Source organism: Bombus pyrosoma, linkage group LG2 (genome assembly GCF_014825855.1).
Source record: "Bombus pyrosoma isolate SC7728 linkage group LG2, ASM1482585v1, whole genome shotgun sequence".
Taxonomy (NCBI): Eukaryota; Metazoa; Arthropoda; class Insecta; order Hymenoptera; family Apidae; genus Bombus; species Bombus pyrosoma.
This window is the reverse complement of record NC_057771.1, coordinates 8,197,865-8,218,569: the sequence shown is the minus strand read 5'-3', so window position 1 is coordinate 8,218,569 and position 20,705 is coordinate 8,197,865. Positions and strand designations below refer to the sequence as shown.

The 20,705-nt window shown below is 45.6% G+C and overlaps 1 long non-coding RNA gene across 1 annotated transcript; it reads right to left on the bottom strand.

Moving 5' to 3' along the window:
• Positions 1–10,949: 10,949 nt before the first annotated feature.
• Positions 10,950–13,930, bottom strand: LOC122574094. The gene is made up of 4 exons (XR_006318897.1): positions 13,718–13,930; positions 13,489–13,604; positions 13,278–13,399; positions 10,950–12,015 (listed from the first exon to the last, which is right to left on the bottom strand). It is a non-coding gene; the product is annotated as an uncharacterized LOC122574094 (long non-coding RNA).
• Positions 13,931–20,705: the final 6,775 nt, after the last annotated feature.

Sequence of the window (20,705 nt, the reverse complement as noted above, 5' to 3'; positions counted from 1 at the left end):
GCATTTATTTAAAAGTTTAGAGCGAAATGTACATAACGAAATGAATAGATATATTCATGACGCGTTCTTTCCTATAGGGGAATCATACTCACGACCTCGTACGCCGCAAAAAACGCCGCGAAGTTTCAGTAGAATAGCGTAATTAAACGATTCGTAGGGAGTTCAAGTAACGATAAGTAGCGATGCATTTTTTATACGAAAAATTGCAGCGAGCACCTATGATATAGATACGCGGGGATGAAAAAGCCATTAGGGAAATTTATTGACGGCGAAACGGGTTAGAGAATAATAGGTAAGAAATAATTCATAGAGAATATAACTGAACAGAAACGTGCCAAAAAAGCGATACGCTCCATGTACGTGCATAAATTACCCGGTGAATCGTATGGAAGCTCGCTAAAGAAGAAATCGATTCGATAGTTTTAAATACTCGTGTATATAGATTTTTTTTCATTCAGAATCAGGTGCCTTCTGCGTACTGAAGACGAAAGAGGCGACGCGAGAGAAGAAATTGGCACGCGCGTAAAAAGTTGGCACGTGTACCGCGGATCGAATGGCCGGACGGCTGAAATCTGTCCGAAACGAGAGCAGGTTGAAGGGGACAGCCGCGATTTCACACCGCGGCGCCGCGTCGTGATCCGCGATTTCACGGCAGCTGCACTAGACAGGAACCGAGACATAGCAGGCTCGCGCACGCCGGACAAACTTTCCTTGTATATAACGTGAAATCGAGGACAGTCGCGGCGGTTCGGCGTTTGTCTTCGCGAGACAACGATCGCCGATAAAAACCTCCACCTTCTCCACCTCCATCTCCTTCTCTTTCTCACTCCGCCCTTAAACGTCCCCTCTAAAGACACGGAAGGCAACGGAACAATGAGACAGCCGCGGTGGCAATCGAATAAAACGATATGGAGCGTGGAGCGTACGATGGAAACGCGATAACCAAACATCTACTTTTGTTTGCACTCCTTTCGAAAGTGGGAAGAGCTTCCGCCAAGGTGGAATAAGTGCATCCTTAATTAGCCCGCGGATCTGCCGATAAAAGTATAATAGGTAGAACGGAGTGCATCTATTTCCTTCGCTCAGTAGCTCACGGTGTTTGTCTACGGTCAGACTTTTCTTTCGTTGGCAGTCGTTAGCGTTGGATTTCATCGACGCGTGAAGATATACCGTCTCCGACCATCATCTACACACGCTCGAACCGAATCGCACGTCGCGTCGCCGCGATGCTAGAACACGGCTATAATTCCACCGTTTCTTCAGCTCCCACGGAATAGCAATTACCCTCTATCGAGACATCTCTAAATTGCTCTCGGATTGCGCACTTACTCGAAGAAACGGTAACTCCCCCAAAGGAAAAAATACGAGCACTAATTTTGCGAGGATACAGCCGAAGCTCGAGCTACCTCTCGTACCCGGTAAACGTTCGATCGTCAAAAGTAGAAGAGCGGTCGCGGAGTATTTTATACGGTGCGCGTTTAAAATTCACCGCGGTCAACTCTATCCCATAAACGCGGAACGTAACGGCGGCTATATTATCGGGGAAATTACGTGCGATGCATGTACGCGGCCAGAACCAAATGAAATTGTGCGAACAACAGCGACTAAGAATTTCCACCGCGTTTCCGCGTCCTTGCTACAGGGGTGGGAGGGGGCCGCTCGCGACGTCCACACCGTGACGCTCCTAAATCCTCCAGGCATTTTTTTTTGCCCGCGGCACGAAACGACGTGGGCGGTTGCATAAAGTAGGTAGCCTGTACTTATCTACACAGCGCGCACAAACGGCCGCGGTTACAACGACCTACGGGCTCGTACTTATGTTAAATTACAGGTGGACACACGCGCCACGGCCATTAGTTTTCTCTCCTATGCACGCTTAGTTTCTGTCGGACTTGCAAGCTGCTTCGTCTATCGTTTACGCGAATATTTCATCGATTTATAGGTAAAAGATAGAGAGATAGAGAGAGAGAGAGAGAGACAAGGTAAAAAGAGAAAAAAACGAGACTGACTATAATCAACTGGCTATTGAAACAAATAGCCGACGATTTAGCTGTCGAGGATCGAGCGACTATTAGATTCTTTGGAAGACAAATGATGACAAATCGAACGATAGTCGAACGATAATCGCGCATTCTCTGTTCGATTGATAATAGCGCAGGACAGAAAAGATCGGAAACAGTTTCGACAGGAAAACTGCGTTTAAGTAAAATATTGACGATGGATCGGCAAATAAGTAATACACGTTCTGGCCTGAACATCTCTCGTGACTGTATCCTCTCTCTCTGAAAGACCTTCGGACGAACGCGTAGGTACATATGCGTGCGAACGCACCACAGTCCGATTACCTGTCTTGTAACACCTGATCGCCTCTTGCCGCCCTCGTCCGCCAAGATATGCTCGCCTCCCTTTCAGTCCGGTGAAATTCTTCGGTTTCGCGCGCCACCACGAACAATTCATCGTCAATGAGTTCGCGGTCTGTCCTCGAGTTGCTTCCATCATCGATCTCCTTCTCACGGTTTCTCCTCGCGGACGGAGACCGCATTTTCGAACGGAAAGAACGGCGAGGAAAGAAAACGAACGGGAGCACCGATCAGACAAAGAACGAGACAGCGGGTAAGGAGAAAGCAAGAAGAAAGACGAACGATCGAGGAACAAGAGCGAGAGAAACGATGGGAGGCAGTGCGAAGAATTGAAAGAAGTTATGAAAATAAGGAGAAGCCGGAAGGGGGCGTATGATAAGCGCATGCGACGATCGACACGCAACACAACCACTCTAATTTTAGATCTTGTCACTCTGACGCCAGCTGCTGTGCCCCTCCCCGCCTATTACGCGCGTTTACGCACACTTACGCGCCGTACCGTCGCTTCAACTCGCCTCGACTCGCCCCGACTCGCCTCCGATCGCTTTGTTTCCCGCTCGCTGGCCGATACTCGCCTGCATATGTCGCACTCCGCGTTGCCTTGGGAATTGTTTCGATCGCCTCTTCTCTCCGTGTTCCAACAATGTATGCGCCAATTATGCACGATTACTTCGAAAGTGACAGACAAATGGATAGCATGGATTTCGTTTTGAAAAGAAACGGTTAGTTGATAATACCATACTCTTTCTCCTTCGAAGTTATCGATAATTGAAATGTAGAATGCAGTTGGCTGTTCTATGATGCTTTATGAATTACTTACTAGAAAAATGTAGGTTTCTCTGCTGCAGCCGCAAAGCGGTTAGTTCCGCGGTAGCTGGATTGACACCCTTGGACGCGAGCACCACGCACGCAGTCAGTCGCGCACGCATAGGCCGCGCAGCATGCGTGAGCTGGACACTTACCAGGCTATTACCAACAGAACGATCCTACAGGATGCACGGTGTACACACGGTCGTGCCGCGGGTCCGCGTAGGTACTAATTGCCCGTCCATATGTTTTCCGCGAACCTTCGACTCGCTTGATTTCACGCGAGCCTATTGTGAGCGGAACACCCGACCGAAGGAAAGCCGAGTCTTCTTCAAAAAATTGATTATACCCTTTGCCTGGATAAACGTCCGAGTTGTTCGCGCAAGAAGTTGCAAGCGCGGATACCGATTCATCCTGCCGAACCGGATGCACCTCGCAATTCGTGACTATCGTCTCGTGAAACGATCCTCGGAGAATGACTTTTCTAGAAAAATTCGCCTTGTCATAATTGACAGTCCCCTGGTGCATTCCGGTTTCGTGATTCAGACATCGGCGGACATGCAATGCCATCGGCTTTCGCGATCCAAGCGCCAGGTGTTTATCAATGGACAATTGAATCGACGGTTCTCAAAGTTATCCTTCTAAAGTGTGAGACAGAATCGATACAAATGGCACGACCAACGAAACTTGTTCCAACAGTATCTGTATAAATAGCTATCGCGCTATGAAACAGCACGAGCATAGTACGAAATTATACGAATTACCAACGTCTAGCTTATCAACGAGATAACTATCGTGGTGAGCAATTTCATCAGTGAACTACCATCCAACTTTTTCTTTCAATCTTATTAGACTTACGCGTACGATGTACGTACCTAATAGGATGATGCCTCTCATCGAGTCTTAGGGATAATAGAAAATATTAAATACGATAGTCTCTCTGTAAAGTGTCGCCAAAGTTATCTTGGGGCGTAAAAGTACAGTCTAGTTAGTCTTAAAAGAGTTAACCATCCATTTACGCTTTATGGAATCAAACTCATGCATTAATATTCGCAGTAATAATGCAGTTGATGTTTTAACGATTTTCGACATCCGCGGAAATTGATAGAGGGAAATAGGCTCAGATACGCGTTCCTTCGACAGAAACGCAGTTGATATTCGAGCGATCTATCTATCCGCGAGGAGAGCTCATCGTGCAAATCCATCTCTTTAGTCTCCCGATTCGAGAGAAAGAAGAGAAGAAAGAAATGGAGAAATCAAGGAACACAAGCAACGGGGAAGGTTTTCGTGAAAAGAAGAGCGTAATTTAGAATAGCATCGCGATGCATAGGCTAGGTCAAGCCGATCGAGATAATGACTGATGCGAGGGGCATCGTACACCAGATATATCTCGGTTGGATGTACACCTAACGGGCACGTTGATGAGAGAATGGAGGGACGGATGATATCTTCGGTTAAGTTCCATGGCAATCGGGAATGGAAAGAAGCCGCACTCGTTGGACCTTCACTTCCTCTCATTGTTTCACCCTACTGCGGTCGTTTCTCCTTCTCACCCTTTCTGTTCAAACAGCTCCGATCCTTCTTTCCATCCGTTCTGCTGGTTTCTGCTCCATTCTCCCTCTCCTTCCTTCTTTCTCGCTTTCTTTCTCTTTGATCGAAGCTTTCTCGACTCCACTTAATTCGCCGAGCTCTCCCGAGTTGGCCGTGTACTTTGAGGAACGAAGGAGCTGCCGGTAACAATATAACATCCGATTAGCTCATTATACGGAGATCGACAGATCGATAAATTCGACGCGCCGGATCTGGGCCGAGTACGCGCGATTATTTTACGCGATTTTTGCCGGTACGATGACTCGACCCGCCGTGATATCCGCTGCCAGCGTTGCGTGTAGGCAAAGATTAGAGATACCATTTAGCAGGACGGAAAGCGTCATCGTTAATAGATAGTTAACCGTTCGACGAAACGCTTCCTCGCTCGACCGGCTACCTTCGGAAGAATTCCATCGAGTAAAAACTTTTCGATGGTTCGTCGAAAAGTAGTCGCTAACGAACAGGATATCGTCTAATCGACCGCTACCAATTCCTACACGCTAATCCGTTCCACGGAATCGATTTAACAAGAAATCGATTTAAAGACAGGGTGAAAAAAGAGCGTCGCGTGGTTTCCTTTTAATCTAAGTTCCCGAAATCGTGCGGCGTGACGCCCGTTACGAGAGAGATCGTGGCGAAAAAAGTTGGCAACAACGATACAACGTCCGATTAGGTTATTATACGGAGATCGGAGCGATAAATTCGGAGTGGCGGGTCGACGAGAGCCGAGGATACGCAGCTGGTCGTCCATGGTCCCAGAGAAAACGATAAGGGGACTCGTAATGTACGATCGCGATCTTCGCCACCTTCTTCGTTGCTCGTGGTAACATCTGGCCGCGGTTTCGACGCTTACCGACCGACAACCGCAAGTATTTGGTGCCGCGTGCGCCCGGTAGGCACCCAATTCGGCAGGTGATATCGGCTCCCTGCCCGCGGACCGGAAGCGAAGGTGGAGAGATTCTGGACACGCCGATACATCGTCGATGTTATGATTTATCGGGAGCACCGGTTCCCCTTTGAGCACGCTAAAAACGGCCTTCAATCTGTTCGCTTCGAGCCACCTTTTCGATGGGCCGATTCCCCGTGTTCGCCTTTCCCTTTTCATAAACGGTTCTTCGATCGTGTCGGTCTTTTTTCGAACGACTTGCGGTATCATTTGTAAAGAGACTTAATCGATGAAACTAATGGTACGGAGCAATCTCCATCCAGTGGATCTTATATGTATCGACGTTTCGTGAACCGGATACTTGACCAGTGGTAGTCCACTGTTGAATTGGAATCGACGTTCTATTTCACTCGAGACTTTTTATCGTTTTGTTTTAACGTAACATTGTAGTAGGTAACAATTGAACGAATTTATCCAAGGATATACCTAGGTAAATCAACAAATTTTTATAGTGGCCCAAGATACAACTGTCAAGGCGATATTTTAACGTTGTAACGAGCAATTCTGCAGATTACGAAGAGATTAAGAGAATATACGTGTTCCGCCGTCCGCCTCGGAAACAAATTGACAACGTGCTGATTTCGAAACTGCTTTTCCGTAAAAAATGGAAAATATGATTGTTTTTTTTTCTCTTGCAGTCTTCGTGCGTTAATTTAATAAAGATACGCGCTGTTGGTTGAAAAAAAAATATAAAGATGCGTTCGAATTCTAACCACCTTTCAAAAATACCGTATTTACCATAAACTAATTAGGATTAAATGTTAAATGTTGTTTGGACCGCAAAGGGTTAACGCGGCCGATAAGAAGGAAGTCGTGCAGCTTAGGATTAACAGAAGGGAAGAATAGGGCGGCTACCGTTTCCTGGGATTATCTCGGGAATCTCGTAATCCGTACGATCGAGTCACGTAAATTTACGAAAGTTCCTCCTGGTTCTAACACGCGAGGCATTCTCGCGTCAAGAGGCCACGAAACGAATAAGCGGGCTATCGATCATACAAATTAACGCAACACACGTGTCTACGAGCAACTGCGCTCTAACCAAGAACGTTTTTCCTTCTCCTCAGTTTTTTCTATGTCTTATTTTCTTGCATAGCTGCATTACGTGGCGCACGCGCTCGCTTAGACACGCATTAGCCATAGTTGCAATTCACCCGATTAAATTTTTATCCGCGTCCACCGCGCCTGCGGCTTTTTAACTCGTCCCGCGCTGCGCCAACTGATTACCCTGTTTACCACTCACTGCATGCGAGCTACACAATTGCATAAATAACGACGATCGTGCACGCGAATTAAAATTCGTTCGGAAAAGTCAGGGACGATGTCGGGCACATAAAACTGCCAACCACGATCGATTCTTTTAACAATCCATCGTTTTTGCCAGTTTTCACGAGTACGCGAGCTCCTGTTTCTAAAGTGATATGATCGAGGGCATGTACAGTGGCTCACGAGAGTATTCCAATGCACATAGAAACTTCTTACGAATATATTACCCGTAAACTTTTTCAAACCTCATTAGCATATCACAGAGGTATTTAAACAGCCGATTATCCATTGTATCGGTAGGTCTCGATATTCGGTAGTTACCATTCATTAGCGCGCTAATTGCGTGTTTTATGACAGCTATTCGCGCTATATATCGTACCAATTTTTCTGCTAAATATATGTTTTCGGTAAATACCTTGTAACTTCCACATACATTTTTAAATTGGTTTTTTAAGCCACAGCAATCGGCATACAAACTTACGTAACAAATAGACGAAACTTTTCTCTACGATAAATGTTCAAACACTCCCGTAATCCGTTGTATATTGAGCGGTGGTCACGGAGAAGGATCAACAAGCTGCTGGGATCAGACACAAGACAATCGGTTAATTATACACGAGTCGTCTTCGTCGCATCCGATATCCTATTACATTATTAAATTGTTTGTCGATGTTTTAATCCGTAGTAGGAGGCATTTGCATACGGAATAAATGGAAACGACTTCTAATTACACCGTCGACGCTTCAACAGCACGATTTTACCTTACCTCTAAAATGTACAAACGATCTAAAGAATGACGGGATTCGTTTTTCGTTTTCTTTTTAAGCTGCATGTAATACATAATATCCGATCGGAGGAACGCGAAATCGTTAAAAAATTATCTCGAAGAAGCGGCTGGCAATTTTTCAGGCATGAAAGACGATCAAATCGCGCGCTCGCGCATAGTAGCAAAGAGAAACTGTGGCGTGGCATCGAGAAACGATGAATTAAAGTCTCGCAGGGCCAAAGCTGAGGCCCACGGGAGAACGAGTGAAGAATCCCGGCGTGACGGCCCACCTGTTTTGTCCACCCGTTCGCTCGTCCATCCGTCTGTGGCCCGGTTGCGCCCCAGTTGGCACAGGTGTTCCTTTAACTCGGCGGCTCCGTTCTCCTTGTCCATCTCGTTTCATCGTAGCCGTCCCTCTTTTTATTTCAAGGTGGTCTCTGTCGCTCTCGTCCGTGATCCCCTCGTGTCCTCTGTTCATTACGGAGCGCCACCGGGACCGAGAGTAAGCGTATTGGATTCAAGAGAGAGGAGGATGGACGTCGGTGAAAATGACGGATCGGCAAGGAGTTACGAAGTGACAGCCTCGGACGGATGGACGGATAAGCTGGGCTCGGTGAGGCAACGTGTGAGTACCGTTCGTGTAGATAGAGCTCGTGTACTGGAACGAGGATCGATAGAAAGATCGATGTATGCATAAGCATGCCGTAATGAAAGGGTGGAAATATTTGTTGAGCGCGGCTCACGGCAAACGGTGTTTCGTTATCGGGCCCTAACTATTAGAGGAAATTAATTCATAAGTAGATCCGCGCGTTGCTCCGCTTACGGCGGTTGTATTGTTTATCTACAAATCGTGCGTTAAACGTGGGACGCGGCACGCATAGGTATGCAAAACGAACGGCGGAATTCATTAGATCGCGGACCCGGTTTTTCATCGACGAGCGTCTTTCAGACCGACCACGAGAAACAGATGGACACGAGCGAAGCGGATCGCGTACGTACGCACGACCCGCGAATAAAGAGACCGCCTGCGTGCAAGCATCTGTCCGGACGTGTCGAGCCTACGCGTCGAGGACGCAGACGTTATTCTGGAAAGCGGAGAGAAGCGATGCACGGTTTATTAATTAATAGGTTTCGTCCGACCGGATATACCAACACACAGTTCTTAAAGTAATTTCTTCGTGTACACATGTGTATCTTTTTTTCGTTCAGAGGACGATAAAAAAGTATACGATTATTTAGCGTAAGAAGTCGCAGAACATATCACAGGATACGACTGTGTTTCAAGAGAAAAATGCTTACGAGGTTCGTCTACTCGTTACCTTACCATCCTTTCGATCGAACCGATTTCAAAGAAACCACTGATCGAACAACAACGCCGAGGGCCAACCTTGCAGCCCCGCTGATCAAAAGAAGAATCGACTGCAGGAATTTATCGCCGCGTCTGCCACGCGAACGCATCTGTCCCCCTTCAGCCAGTCTTTATTACATCGTAAGAACATAAGAAATCTCTCCACGGATATTAGCTTGGCCATATCTCTTCTTCATGGTACGCATCCGCGCGCCAAAAGAACATCAGGCCTGTATCCTTTGTGCACGCGTTACACGCGTCTATCTTCTCTTTGTACACAGAGAATCTCGTTATGGAATCAGGCGAAAGAATTGAAAAAATTCCTGCCACTTATTGTGCTATGATTCATACTTTATTACAGATCCGAAGATCGCATTCTCAACAGACTTAAATATACCGTTACTCTACTGTGCTTATGTGTCAGACCATAAACGACCGAATCTACTTCGCGTACGCTAGCTATTTCAGCCATGCAGCAATTCTTAACATTTTCGCCGTGATTGACGTATACGTCGTATCGCTTCAATTATCTAAAGATGTAAAGTGTTATTGATGCAACTGTTACATTTTTGCCTCTATACCTTTCGATAAAATGATTTGGAATGGCAATGGAGAACAAAGAATAATGATGTACTGGAACAAACATTATTATTTAAAATAAACGTAAACATTAATGGCTGTATTTTCTAATAAATGTGTCCACCCTTTAACCAAACGATCCTTTAACCAGGAACTTTTATAACTCTGAAATTAATGAGCTACAGGATGAATTAATTTCAAATATGCAGTTCGATAAACTTCAAACATAAATATGACATAATTTATCTTCATTTGTCTTTAGAATTGCTACGTTGCATTTAAAATACAAAAGATTCATAAATAAAGAAATTATTACATCCAGTGGATCAAATACCCGAGCATCCAATCGGTTGAGTATTCATCACCCTTGGTTAACAGATTATTCAGTCTAACGTAGAAACTTTAGGAGATCCTCGGAGAACTTACAATCACCATATCGCTGCGTTACTGCAATTATTACCATATCCAGATATCCATATCATCATAGAATACAGTCATTAGCTTATGGCCGCAGAGCTGCTTTTTCTTCGCCCTTCCAGCAAAACTACGACCACTGCCATTTTGTTCACCAAAGTGTTAACAGTGCAATCTCCTTAATCGCACCTTGCGTTCCACCAACTACAAGCCACAAACAGCCATAATCTTCGCAAATACACCCACAACGGCGAATTAATTAAAATGTCTTCATTTTCTTTTCCATCGCGTCGGATATGCTCGGAAACCGTTTACGTAGGTGCGCGTCTGGATGAAAAAAGAAAAAAGAGAAAAGAAGGAAACGGACGACACGCACGATGGGGCCAGTGAAAGACATTATCGCGATGTTCCGCATAGGTGTATCGAAAAAAAAAGGGTTGCGCGGTCGCGGCGCTGAGGCCCGATAGATTTCTACGCGATAAGCGCCTCTGGGTTGGCCCACGAAATTCATATGCATGAGCCCTTATTATATGGTATTAGCTATGCGCACAGGTGGTTGCCTCGGCTAGCTAGAATACGGCCTTCTCGTTTAATATGTAACACCTAAGTATACGAAGCTGCGGCTGCTGATGCTACTTCTTCTGCTTCTGGAGTCCAGCTCGGCTGAGCCGCTCGTGCGTCATTATTAGCCGACGCTGTTGCCTTCGAATTATTTAGGCGCGCGTCAGACTGACAATAGCCGCGTGTTCGGTAAGATTACGAACAGCCGTCGCAGCTTGTTGATCGAACTACATACTAGACGCAGACGTCTGGAGGAAGTTGGGAAAGGGACAAGAAACGTTTAGAAAACGTTTCGGTTATTTAACTCTCAATTGGTATCAGTCGTTCACGTAATATATTTTCTTCCATGCGTCTTTTAATTTCCTGCGCCAGAGACAGTTCGCTTCTCAACGGTCGTTCTTAATGCTCTTAAAACCCGTAGCTGGTTTTTAGTCCGGTTAGTTGCTGATTGATCGTTCAAAGAATTGTACAGAGCTTCAACTTGAAGCTTCGCTGTCTTAGAACATTCGTTGATAAAAGATATTACCGAAGTAATAAACGTTATCATCGATATTCGCAATTTGTAGCATTAGTTTTGAATTAATCGAAGGTTGGAGTTTGGTTAAGTTGAGACTTTGTAGTTCGCTGGTAGTACCGTTTTAGCAACCTTCACGATGTGTACATAAATTACTCGTCGATTTTGTTTTCTTTCGTAAAAATGGAGAAGAAAGGAAGGCTATTCTGTCGAAATAAAAATTCGTAGATTTGTATAACCTGTGATACAATTTCAAAAACTTTCACCGCGAAAGAGACCGCGAAAGAAACTTAACAAAGAACTAAATTTCAAACCTCAACCGCGCGACAGAGATCCGTCTCCGACTCTCTATAATCAAATACGAAATGTTCTCGGGAGAGCATCGGGGCTGTTACGCGGGACACGACAGGAAGAAACACGAAGAAGAGAAACTCGCGATTACTAGCAGCAATACGGTCGGTTGCGTTTCACATTTGGCCGTTTCCCGGGTTGAGAAATCGGCATCGACCACGTTTCCATCCGGTCGCAGCCGCGTTGAATCGACTCGCGCGAAACGACTTTCGAGGCAAGTCCGTTTCCATGCTCGCGGGCGCACGAGGGAAAGCGGCTCGTAACGGAAGGGCGGGTCTCGGTCTTTTTGTCCTCCCTGACATTCTTGCAAGTCGAAATGAATGCAACCACGGTGTCCCCTTTGTCCATGTGGTCCGCGAAGCCTTCAATCTTTGCGTGTACTGCTCAGGGTCGGACACGTCGATCCCTGGGAAGACTTTGGCCTCCGAAAACGGCAGATTAAACAGACGTGCAAAGTCATTCCATCGTCCTCTGTCTTTTGTTAACGCTCACGCGTCCAGATGGTCTTGCCTGGAACTAGATTAACAGGCTGATGCGAAACAGCGAACAAAATTTTCTTCCGCCATTTATAGATGAAACTTTTGTACGAAATTCCGAAGAGCGATTGTTTTTTAATGTCGCGTGAAAGTTGGAGGAAATTGAAAGATGTTCGTAGCTTTGCTTAACCGAGAAAGTTTGAACGAGTTAGTGCGAATAGAAATTTCTTTACTCGCAGATGATTCCATAGCTATTAGTTTGTCATTTTATATCAACGTATATGGTTTCATTTTTGTTACATATAGGGCATGCATTTATATAACGCACGCATTTGCAAGTACCGAGAATAATCTAACTGAAATTGAATTACCTTTTCTACAATTTATCTTGAACTGTATCATTACAAAAGTCTCTGTCAAATCTCTTAGCTAACAGGTTAATACCTACGTTCGCTGCTATTGATGTACCTTGTATCCTTTCGATTATCTAAGTATCCATATCATGCTACTGACGCAAGCTGTTTTTGTGCGTATTAGCAGACCAACTTGGAAAGATGAACAGTTCGTTGGAACAAAGATTATTTCTTAAAACAAGACACGATTATGATGAAGAAACGTATAAATACCGAAACTGGAGTTGTTCGCAACGAACGTGTTAACTCGTTGTTGGAATCGTCCCTTAATCGACAATTTCCCCGATTCTTTTTTCACGATGAAAAACAGATCAATTTCAAATGAATCGATTCTAATTCTTCCAAACGTAGATCGCCCAACACCGTAGATAATCGTGTATTTTAGTAAGAAATCTAGGTAGATTAATTACCACGAGAAAAATGATGAAACAATGCGTTACGATCATAATGAACTATAGATAAATAACAAACGATACACGTCTGGCACTGACCCAACAAATTAGAAACTAGTACTGTTCGAAACATCAGAATTTTCTCTCGAAAGAAACGAAAAGGAAGTAAGGGAAGAATAGATTGTTGCCCAGAGAAAGTTCGCGAAGGCGATAAAAGTTTCGCGCACTTCCTGGGAAAGGCGTAAATGAGCTAGCGCACCGGTTACACGCTCCTTGCTCCGATGATAATATTTTTCACAGGACGAGTAGGAACAAAAGACGAGGAATGGCCGCGACAGAACAATTAAGCGCCGAATATCGTGCGTTCCATGCAAATACGCGCGGTTCACGCTCTCGTAGCTGCGACCAAGACGTATGTATTTACAACGCGTCGCACAGCTAACTTATGCGAGGGCCGCAATTAGCTTAACCCCCTCGACCGTCGCAAAATTACTTACGATATAGCCGCCGTGTAGAACTATCGGTCCGGTGATCGCATAATTTTACTTAGAATGCCAACGATCCTATCCTTCCATGGTCTAAGAACGCTCGTTTTTATTCCCCGACATACAGCCACCATCTAGGGAGGAGAATTATCGTAATGACCGTCTGAAAAACCTTCTACTATTTAGTATCTTATAGATAAGTCTGCGATGAAGTAATTAATACCTAATTGCATATCGCAGAGGAATGGTGGATCTGTAGAAAATAGTACGAAGTAGTATACAATGGCGGATTCGATTAGCTAACTCGGTATATTGCAGGACATAGTGGCGCGAGAATAACTATATATGTAAAATAGCAATCGTTAATACCAAAGCATCTAACTGGCGTAACTCACGCGTAATACCAAGTAGCATTCAAACAGACTTAGAATCGAACGTTCGACGAAACATACCCGTGAAACGATAATACGAGCAAAAGCAACTCGAGAGGGCGTTCTTCCAATGGCGGCGATGCGATGCTCGAGCGGTGCGCTACCAAAGGCCAAGTAACGTCGCGTTCAAACGACAGATCGGCAAACGAGACGAACCTGAAGAGACGACAAACGCTGTCAAAAGCGTGTACGAAATGGACATTACCTTCGTGGTGAGTTCGAAGGAAAAAAAATGACGGGCCTCGAGAGACGAACGAAGAGGCTGGGAAGCGTAGCTGCGGGAGTCGGTTGCCTGGCCGATAGCGTGGTCGTCGCGGCTGGCTACCGCGTCCCGGTCACGGGGACCAATCGTTGGTAGGTCTGCCCCACTGTGGCGACCGGGTCGATCTCCGCCTCTCGGTGACACGCCTTTCCCTGGAAGCCGGCCGACACCGCAAAGGCAACCGGCGAGAGGTAACACAATCCGCCGAGAAGCAGCCCCCAGGAGATCCGGTAAAATCAATAGACCAATGGCTACTTGGACGCGTGCGTACTTAACGCGGATGACGGACATTGCCTCTTTCTACGGGCGGCGGTTCCTGGCGGCGGTTCCTCCCGCCGGAGGCAGGGCACCAAAGGTTTGCGTGGAACTCACCCCTCGTACCCCGCCGCCTTCCGGCGTGGCCTAGGCGAGCAATCGACAGCGCACGAGGAGAACGAGCGAGGGGCAGTTTCGAGCGCGGATACGTGCGAGCAGCAATTTAGCCGAATCATTCCTGTCGCATGATTTATCACCGTCGCCCTTACCACCGTGTATAACGTAATAGTGGTAATAGTGGTGGCTCGTGGACACGAAGTTTCTGCCAGCGTAGGCGAGCCGCGCTCCGACGACCATGCAAAGTGTTCACGATAAATCTTCGTTCATGCTATGTGTAACGCTGCACGACTCCCCGTGGTCGGAGTAATCGTCGCGATATACGTATATATTTTTCCTTTATTCCCTGCCTCTTCTTTCTCGCTTTCTCTACAGTTCTCTGCCTTCTCTTTCTTTCTTTCTTGCGGTCTCGAGCCCCGGTTCGTGCGGTTCCCGCGTCGTGCAGGAAGGACACGCCGCGCAGGTCGCGTGGCGCATTGCGTGAAAAACGAACGCGTCCTTAATTAAATTAGTCACGAGCTCCTCGTGCTTGATTGGGTCACCATGATTTTTTACACACGATAGTTTATCCGCGGTGATTTGGTTTGGATTACGTTATCGTAATCTTTCCTTATGGAAAGAAGCGAAAATTAACATTACCGATGTTGAAGATAGGTATACTTGGAAAAATATATTATGTGCTTATAATGTGGTTCGTGGCTGGGAAGAGGGTCAACGGAAGGCATGCAGATCCGATAAGTTTACAACGTCCCCTCGATACGATCTTAATAATAGAGAAGATGTATATTTTCGTGGTCAACCAAGTTGGTTATACGTACAAACTTATCATTTACAGTTGCAAGACAAAGGGAGAGCAAGTAGAACATGTCGCCCGCTTCTCTTGCTACCCATCTTTCCAGCCACGAACAGTATCTTCGATGGTGCGAAATGAAACATCCAAATTCCTGTTATGTCGCGCTTCCACTTCACGGCCTATCGCAACAATACGGATTAGTTTTCGAAATAATCGTTTCGATATATCCATTTTTACGTCAATAATTTGTAACTTGTTAAAACTCGATCATCGTCTTTGTGCTGCATACCGTGGCTGCTAAACGCTCGAGAAAGTATCAATATAAAAATATAATAAACACGTATCGTGTTGCAAACGCGGAATAAATACAAGGACTCGTCGTCAACGGATCAGCGATTTCATAAACTTCTAGCCGATAAATATTCTCGATGCAAAAAATGCTTCGTTAAATCAATTAAGCAATAAACAAACCAGACTAACTTTGTTAACAATGATCGTGGACGGACCACGTTCCCAAATTTGAACATGACCAATCATCCATCTTCTCTAAATATGCTGTCGTGTTCTCTGGAAATATGAACTCGTTCAGTAAGCTTGACAATGCTTCGGGCGAAGTAAAACGCCCTGGAGATTTCGTTTTCAAACTGCTAATAAAATTTGAAAACGGTTCATTTCGCTTGACGCGATAGAAACGCGTTTCTAAGACGAAAGGGCGTTCGTCAGGCTTTTGAATAGTTGTTGTTCCAGAGACTTCCAGAGGGGTCATTCGTCCTGGAGCCCTCGAGGCAAGCAAAGAGGCAGTTTAGTGGTCAATAACTAAATTACTGTGACCACATCGTTTAGCAGATTTGGCGAGGTACGAGCGAGGGGGCCAAAAGCAGGCGAACCACAACAACCGAATCCTAACAGGATTTTTCTGGCACAATGAAGGCAGCGAGAGTCACGCAGCTATCGGTTCGCACATTCCTCCGCCGTTCTACCGAAGAACGGGAACTATTCCACCGAAAATTGAATTTTATTTCACTCGCTAATAAAAAGTAATATATTGGGTTGGCAACCAAGTGATTGCGGATTTTGTCATTACCGCCGAATAACTTAGCTGGCAATCACTTAGTTGTCAACCCAATAGGTCATTTTCAGTTGGACAATTATTTTATTCGTCGATCTTCGTGACTCCGAGCCTCGATATCGTACGCTAAAGTATCTTAACACATGTAGTATCGTCAATGGAATATATCGTTATTATATCCTGATATTTGTAATTTATTTACAATGAATAGATTGTACAAATATAGACAGAAAAACGATGCTATTTTAATATGAACTAATCGCAATAACACGCTACAATCTAGACAACTCTCGACAACGTTAGCAGCACTATATCGACGACGCAACTCGCACTCTCTGACTTCTCGATTGACACTCTTCGACTTCTCCACTAAAACTGCACTGCTCTCGCACGTCTTTTGTCTTCCCGTAGACCCACCACACACGTGTATCGCGACCGCTCGTGGCCAAAGCCACGTAGACCTTTTCTATGAAACTATTCACTCGAAGGACCGACGACACATTGATGGGCCCATCGGCGCCTCGGCTCTCGGGACATTGTTTATGGTTCGCTAGATATTTCTTAGGCCCTTTTCCCCGATACTATATACATATCTTGTGAAAATATACATTGTATGTTCATTTTTAGGCTCGCTTTTTACGATAAAAAATTTAGCCATTTTCACTGGCAAATCGGAGAAAAACTTACGCACTAAGGAATTAAATTCGCTGCTCCTTTGATGCATTAGTTGTAGTAACTGCCAATCTTTAGTCCACGATGTAAACAGTCCAACAGTTCAAGTACAATAGACACGAATCATTTTTTCAATACAATTGAATATTTGAACGGGCCCGTAAGAAACGTCAACCATAACTTGATCACGATCGATCGAGGGCGTTAAGCAACCTTTCGCTTCGTTTTCACGATCTACGTTTAACCGGGATCAGGGGTTCACACTGTAGGCGAACCTATCGGTTAAACGTTGAATAAAAAATAAGCTGCCGTAAACTATGAAAAAGCTGAAGTTTCTAGCGATTGATGTATCCATATCTTTGTAATTCATACCGTGAAACACACTGCGTTTATGGCAATCTTTAAACTCTGATATCACCAGGCGAGGAAACTTCCGAACGTTTAAATATTAATTGGTTAATTTATTAATTTATTGCCCGAACTATCCGGCATGCTACTTACGTTGCCTGGACGTTCATATCTATAAACGCAACTATTATTTAGAAGACGACAGGACCGAGGTAGAAAAGTACGACGTTTTAAGATCGATACTCCAGAACTTGTTCCTGAGGGGTAGCTAGGCATCGATCTGTTGTTATGTACCTTGCTCTGTCGAGAGAACCGCACGCGAGGAGTCTCCGTTGCAAGAAAGAATTTGCATCGGGCTCGTTGCCTTCCTTCTTCCTTTCCGCCAGTTCGATTTGACTCACGCTTACTTTGAACATACTTTGAAGGTAAATCTCTTTTGTGGCCTTTATCGTCCTAAAAATACAACCGAATATCGAAATTGTTCGCGATCAGATGCCAATTTACTCTTAAACACCAGTTCCACTCACGTTTCTTCGCTCGAACGCTTCTTGACTCTCCTGAGCGTTCATTCAGCCCATTTTCGACCGAATAACATGTTTCCGTCGTTGGAGAATTTCTCGAGTTTGAGGAAAATACGCAGGAATCTTCGATGACGTGCATGATTTCCTTTCAATTATATGCGATAAATTGAATACCGATGTAACACGAGAACAGGTAGCTCCGCTTTCAGTTAATTTCAGTCAATTAAAAATCAATCAAAGATTAAATTTCAAACGCGCCACAAATTCGTAGTCAACTAATTCGTAGATACTAAGCTTTCTTTCTCTTTCGACAAATACGATTTAATTTACTGTCAGTATAACGAACTTTTACCAAAATGATCGCGTCGATAGCAGCGAAATCAGCATAAGTTTGCAAGAAAAGCTCGTATACGTCACAAGATGATCGATTGTTTTCGTTTGCTTGACGTAGCTACTCGGAAAGAATTTAAGTGGCAGCGGAGTGCGTGCACGCAACCAAATGAAATTGATGATCCGCACTTAGCAGAGACACTGGCCCGAGAAACCTTCGCGTGAGTCCTCGATAGTAACCGAGGAATTACATACCTAGCAAATTGTTTTTTCTTCGATTTATACGGATCTTCGCGTCCAGCACCACCTTCGTCGTGCAAAACATACTTCCAACGATCTTCGAAATGATCCTTCATTTTTTTTAACTGTTCGCCATGTTATTGAACTATTACGGTGTCTTTCGATTACCGACACCTCACGTAAGAGGAAAAACTAGCTAAACAGTACCTGCGTTTCGCTAAATCGAGCCTAGAGTCGAACTAAATGTACGAAGAACAGGAAACGCTCGCATTCGCCACGCAAACGTCCCGCGTTTCCAGCGTATCCGCTACACCGCTGTGCAGCGGATTTTCCCATGAACGACACCGTTTTGAACGTACGCCTTCCAATTGATAATTATCCGGCAACGACGGAAAATAAAGAGCATCTGACACGGGTCGACGCACTGTGCGCAAGACTTGCGCTATGATTTTGGAGTGAAAATGGGAAATTATGGCAGATCGATCGAGGAAACAACGGTATACTGCTAGTGAAAAGGGAACGCGCGAGATAGTAAGAAACGTTGATTTGAATGTCTTGCTCCGACGGAAGTTAAATCGTAGCAGAAAATGTTTGAAAATTAACCAAGACTTTTGTGCAAAAGGAGCGTCGAACTTGAGATATCAGGACTAAGTGTAACAAGCAGACGGAAAGGATTTTTATAAGCGCGCTTTCGATTGCGCCGAATCTGTGGAAGACGATCAAACGAGTGCCGCGTAGCCTCCAAGTGGATTTAAAACTTGTTTCGAGGGAACTACACGAACATTTCCGTTTCCAGGCACAAACCCGCGTCAAAATCTATCTGTAACATCGTACCAATCGTCTATAAAGGACTACTAGTACATAGGATGTTTGACCGTGACATTTATCGGATATTATTGCTTGTCGTCGAAATCGTCGAATATATTTAAAATAATAAATAAATATGCAGACTATATTCGCTGAGTCGCTTGTACAGTGTATAAACCGCAAAGTAAAATTTCCAATTAATATTCAATAAATGCTCGTTAGATACTCGTGGATAACTCGGCAGATAACTCGTGATAACACTTAGATGCCGAACTCTTGATACTGAACTCTTTTCGGTTGCGTCCGTTTATTTTTACTGGTCGGCGGGAAGTCGGAAAATTCAAATTCGTCTTTGTTGGACGGTTGCGCGTAGCTGCGACATCGCTTTGCCCGGTGTTTATTCATTCTTACATTACATGTGTCCAAACGATCTTGATACTCCGAGGCAAAGCAACAACATGTCTAGAGAAACATCGCGGGATTAAAATAAATTCTATGTACGATATCGCCCGTTGTTCATAGACGCGCAAAACGATAGGACCAACGATGATCCTTCCTAAAAAGATACCTATTGTCCTATATGATACCGAAGCCAGGTGTTGGAAAAACATAGTGCATGTAAGAGCAGGATGACGATTGCAAGTATCGAGGCAAGGTAATCGTTGGAATCAGCGATTCCGGAGCGTAGTCGGCATCCGACATCGACATCCGATTCGGGAATTAATCGATCCCGTCTGCGAAAAGGACAAAGGGGAGAGCCTGTGGAAGGTGGAAGGCGAAAAGCGGAAGGCGAAAGGGCGCTTTCTCGGCGTGGGCGACGACGAACGCTAGGTCGAACAGATCGGTGGGCGTCCACCGGTTCGCCCAATTGGTCGATCGAGCCGGTAATGGTCGGTGGGCGTCGGGTAAGCTCAGATGCGCGGCATGGAGTGCGCACTTGGCTACCTTTAGCCGACGACGACTTGTTCCATGCATCCTCGCGCTTCTCTCCCGGCTTCCCCCTTCGGCTTACCAACGCTTCGACTAAGCCGCACACTGTCCACCTCTCCCTGTTTCTCGTCACCTCCTCTCTTCCTCCTCGTCGTTCGACGATACGGGGCCTGTGTGCGCGCGATCGTAATCGTGCAAGCCCTGTGTGCTGGTGCTGCTGCTGCTGTTGCCTCGTCTTCGTGCTCGCCTCTCCTCGTTGCTCCGTGAACTCGTATTTCTCGTCCTCTTCCTTCCCGTCGACGTCCACCGCGTCGTCGTTCCTTCGTCTTCGTCCTCGTCCTCCTCCTGTTCGTCTTCGTCAGAATTGCCGCCGCCGCCACCGCCACCGCTGCTACCGCGGCCACCGTCGCTGCGCCGCGGCGCCTTAAATCTTGATCTCACCTCGACTCAACAGACTGGAGGGTGGGGGTAAGGCTAGTCTGGGCGCGCTTCGAGCCACCGAACGGAAGGCAATCTGCTCGAATCCGGCGGACCGCGAGCAGGTTACCCCGTGTACTCGTGTTACATCGTTCTCCTTCTTTTTCTACGTTCTTCCACACTGGCTTCTCGGTACGTAGCTTTCCTTCTCGCGCTCGAGTCGAAGGTTACGAAAAAGAGGTGGACCG